This window comes from Strix uralensis, chromosome 31 (genome assembly GCF_047716275.1).
Source record: "Strix uralensis isolate ZFMK-TIS-50842 chromosome 31, bStrUra1, whole genome shotgun sequence".
In the NCBI taxonomy this organism is placed as follows: Eukaryota; Metazoa; Chordata; class Aves; order Strigiformes; family Strigidae; genus Strix; species Strix uralensis.
Genome location: NC_134002.1, coordinates 978662 through 983810, shown reverse-complemented (window position 1 = coordinate 983810; position 5149 = coordinate 978662).

Below are 5149 nucleotides of genomic sequence, written 5' to 3'. Positions count from 1 at the left end.
GATAGAATGGTTTGGGTTGGAAGGGACCTTAAAGACCATCTTGTTCCAACCCCCCTGCCATTGCCAGGTTCACCTTCCACTAGATCACGCCACTCAAAGCCTTGTCCAAACTGGCCTTGAGCCCTTCCACGGAGGGGGCAGCCACAGCTTCTCTGGGTAACCTGTGCCAGGGCCTCACCAACCTCACAGGGAAGAATTTCTACCTTACGTCTTATCTAAATCTACCCTCTTTCAGTTAAAAATCATGACCCCTCATTCTATCCCTACACTCCCTGATAAAGAGTCCCTCCCCATCTTTCCTGTAGCCCCTTTAAGAGGCCCTCTAGCCCCTACAGGAAGGCCTGTATAAGGTCTCCCCAGAGCCTTCTCTTCTCCAGGCTGAACACCCCCAACTCTCTCGGCATGTCCTCATAAGGGAGGTGCAATGCCAAGGAAAGGACAACAAGGGCACAACAACTTCCAGCTTCCCCATGGGGCTGTGAGGAATCAACCAGGCCCCAGTGCCACGAGGAGATGTCTTCTCATGGGCAACTGCCATAGCCAAAGTGTGGTGGTGCAGACCCCCTGGGCCACCTTGCGATGTCAGGACCAGCCAACACTGTGTTCTTGTCTTGGTTCCACGTGCAGTGGGCTGGGACGATCTGGCACGTTTTTATCTTGGCTACAAGTGCAGCCAGTTGGGACAATCTGGTACTTTCTTGTCCTGGTTATAACTTCAGTTCGTTAGGACGATTAGGCACTTCCTAACTGTACCTGAAACTCCTGTTGCCTGGATCGTAGCCCACTCGGGGAGGTACCAGAATTACCTGACAAGAATTGTGGCCAAAATGAAAAAATACTGACTAGTGTCAATCATCTCGTGATCCTATAAATAGCGACCCTAAGTGTGACCCTTTGAGCTCTACGGGATCACAACAGGCTGTGCCCCAGTATCACCCTCTGAGCTGGGATGCCTCTTAGGGCAGATTTTGTGAGGATGTCAAAGAACAGATTTCATGAAGATTTCCAAGATCATCTGCTGAGAGATGCCAATGAAGAGAAAGGGTTCAAAACTTCTCTGGGGAGAAGTGATGACAAAGACTAGTGAGGAATTAACTACAATTAGATTTCACTAAGTTTCAGGGACCATTTGGTACCAGTAATTTACTGTCACACGTTAAACTCTGTACCTGTGTGTGCGTGTATGTTTGTGTGTGTGTCTATTTGATTCAGGGAACTTTATAATGCTGATTATAATGAATTTAATAAATCACCCTTATAAGTGATTAAGTGCCAGTGATTAATTATTGCCAAAAATCATTCAACCTAATTTTGTGGTTTACCTTCATAGTGTTAATAAATCTTAAATTTCTGCTACCTCAACATTTTGTGGGATATATAATCACTCATTACCCAACAAATTAACATAACAAATCAACAAGATATTTTTCTTACTCTTTATATCAATTCCATTAGACATAAACCCTTGACCAGGTCTGGGACTAAGATTGGATCTAGCTGCACCTAGACTCCTCTTTGAGGAGGAGTTTAAAAAGCAAGGGGGTGTGATCTGAACCTCGTGATGCAATGGGATGGTCCCCCTACACTCCTGCATCTTCAGTCTCTATGTAAATCATTCTAACTCGATTCTACCTCAATTTTCCTTTCACTGTTTCTTCCATGTAGTAAGTAATAGAGTGAAACTTGCCATCAAATTTCATTAAGTCACACTGTTACAAATTCACATTAAAGTCACTTTTTTTTAATACCTTTCCCCATTATACTTTAAGTGATCTAAAACCTTCATTGGTTACACCAGAGGACAAAGACCTGGGTTCTGTTGGCACCTTCCATCCTTGCCAGTGCCCTTTGCCATCCCCACCGCAGGCTGTTCTACCCTGTCCTACTCCTGCCCCTCTCTCCCTGCAGGCTGGAGCACCCATCTCCCTTCCCCGCCTTGCTCCCACCCCACCATTTCACAACCTTCACTGATGTTTCCCACTACCAAGGAAAGCTCTACGGCCTCAGCAACCGCCCTTCCAGCAGGGAACCCAACCCAAAGGCTTCCTGTGGCCTTTCACCTGACCAGAGAGCAGGAACCGCACCAGGATCTTCTAAAGCACATGACCGCTGCTGGCCTTTCAGCTTCTCGGATGGACGTGACCAAGCCATGTGCCTGCTGCTGTCCCACATGTACTCAGGGGGAATGGACATGACAGCCCATGTCCAAGCCCTTCTCCTGGGTAAGGCCTATGGGTACTTTGGCAGAGGCACTTTCCCAGCCGTGTACCTGCTGCTGGCCTGTCACCTCCAGAGACAGAACTGACCTCACGGTCTCCTTCACAGCCACACACTTCCTACTGAATTGTGAGATTCTGAGACACAACTGACCTCATAAGACAATACGCATCCATCACCCTCCCTATGGCCCAGGACCTGACCAGATCAAAGTAGGCTTGTTTATTAATATCTATCAAATACTGTTCCTACTAACGGTCTGAGTGGAGAAACAACCTTCCAGGAACTGCTGTAGTTATTGACACATCTATAGCTCATCTTCTGCCTCTTTTTTATTTTCAAAAATCTCATCAAGGGAAAGATTCATTGAATCATAGAATAACTCAAGTGTGGAGAGAGCCCTGAAAAACCTCTTGTCGGACTTTGAAGTGCAAGGCAGGGTGAACCAAGTGAGGTTGTTCAAGGCCTCTGTCCAGCTTTGCATCACCCACAAAGGAGCTGAAAGTGCACTCCGACATATCATACAGGGGGATGGTAAAGATGTTCAATGTGTTGGCCCAGGTGCTGGTCACTGAGGGATGTCACTAGTGACCGGCTGCACACAAGACTTTGTACCACTGATGACATTTGGACTTGATCACCCAGACAACATCCCACCCACCATAACATCCACTTCTTCAGCCCAGGTAGCACCAACCTGGCTATAAGGAGTCCATGGAAGACCATGTCAAAGACCTTGCAAAATTCCATGTGCACAACATGCCCTTCTTTGCCCTGCCTGTTTTGGTTCAGCAATCCCTTTCTTGTCCTTCAACTACCTGGAGATGGTTGCAGGAGGACGTACCCTACCACCTTCCCAGGGATGGACATAGCTGACCAGCCTGTAATTCTCCCAATTCTCATTCTTGTGCTGACGCGGAAGTCCCGGACACAACTTAGACAATCAATGTGATCAAGTTGATGCCACTTTATTAAAGGCTACACAGCAATTTATACACTATCACAAAGCTTCACGCGCTGCTATCTTATTGTAAATAGGCTAAAGCTACTTGTTCACACGCCCTTCTGCCCTCTATGATTGGTCCCGGTGTGGTGTCCAAGCACTGCTCTCCCACTAGGTAGGCATCCTGTTTTGAACAGTCCAACTTCTTTATTTTTTGCCCAGGAATGTAGTTTCTAAAACTATCTCGAACTTGTTTATGTCCTTGAACGCAGCTGCAGCTTGTTATCACAGTGAGGCCCCTTGGTCTGGATCGCTCATAACATGTTCGTTGTTCTCCAGCGATTCCACATTCCTGATTTTCTTGAAGATGGGTTTGACATCTGCCTTTTCCATGCACCCCAGAACGTCTCTGATTACTCTGGCACTTTTGAGGGCTCAGTCCAGAATCACAGGTGAGGCTGACGTAATAAACAGGAGCACTTGCAATGAGCCTGTCCAAGGCAGCTGAGATGAGTCTCACTGGGAGAGTGGGGGTTGTTCCTGGAGACACACAGAGAAGTGTCAGGGCTCTGTCAGGTGCCCACATCTCAGCTGGCCTCATGCGCTCATCTTACACACAGGGGTGTTCAGAGACATAAATCCTTCCCTTGCACACGCAGAGGCAGTGCATTGCAGGGGTTGTAGTGTCTCTCTGGCCTCCTGCTGCCATTGCCAGAGTCTGGGAGGCCCCTCATCCCTGTGGTGATCACCCTGCTCTGCACTCATGTGAGATGCCCCACAGCATGAGGAATGAACACAGGGACCACGGTTCAAGGGAACATCTTCCATTGCTGCATTCAGGTGGTTTCCCAGGTGATGTTAGTCTCAATGAGAAGTGACCTCATGACACTCTCTGTCCCACACACCTTCATGGCACCCCCAGGAATAGCTGATGGCATTTGTGCTCTCTTACTTCACACACATGACGTGCATGCTTACATCTCCTCCTCACAATGCAAACATGGACTTCTGAGCTACTTATTTATGTACCTCCGTGGAGGGAAAAAGTTCCTCCCCAGTGTGGGGTGAGAGGCCAGTGCTGCAAATGGTGTTTGGGAGGGGCTAGAGCGTGATGATTTCCCTGGGTCAGTGTCATGGTTTAACCCCAGCCGGCGTCTGAGCCCCACACAGCCACTCACTCACTCCCCTGGCTCCAATGGGGGAGAGAATGAAAAGCATGAAAGTGAGAAAACTCATGGGTTGAGATAAAGACAGTTTAATAGGTAAAGAAAAAGCCACACATGTAAGCAAAGGAAAACACGGAATTAATTCACTTCTTTCCGTTTGCAGGCAGGACCTCAGACATCTCCAGGACATCAGGGCTCCATCACATGTAACGGTGCTTTGTGAAGACAAATGCTGTAACTCTGAACGTCCCCATGTTCATCCTTCTTCCCCCAGCATTATATAACAGAGCATGATGGCATAAGGTATAGAATATCACTTTTGTCAGCTGGGATCATCTGTCCATGCTGTCTTCCTTCCCATCTCCTTGCACACCCCCACCCTGCTCACTGGTGGGGTGGGGTGAGGAGCAGAAAAGGCCTTGACTCTGTGTAAGCCCTGCTCAGCAATAACGAAAACAGCCCTGCGTTAACAACACTGTTTATAGCACAAATCCAAACCACAGCCCCATACCATCTACTAGGAAGAAAATTAACTCTCTCCCAGCCAAACCAGCACAGGCAGCTTCCCCAGTGTGTCCAGTGAACATGGGCACAGACCAGACCCTGGTCCTTCAAGTCTCTCCCAGGAGGCCTGGCTGTGCGAGGACACTGCTGCGTGCTCCCACCCTGCAAATCACACTGTTCACCTGTTCACTGGCATTTTCATCTCTGGGCCAATTCCTTGGGCATGTTCTTGAGATCAGGTTTGGAAGAAGACCTCAGCCTGTGGTCACAGAACTGCCACGCAGCAGGAGTGTGACCAAGCTGCCAGAGCACTCAGGCC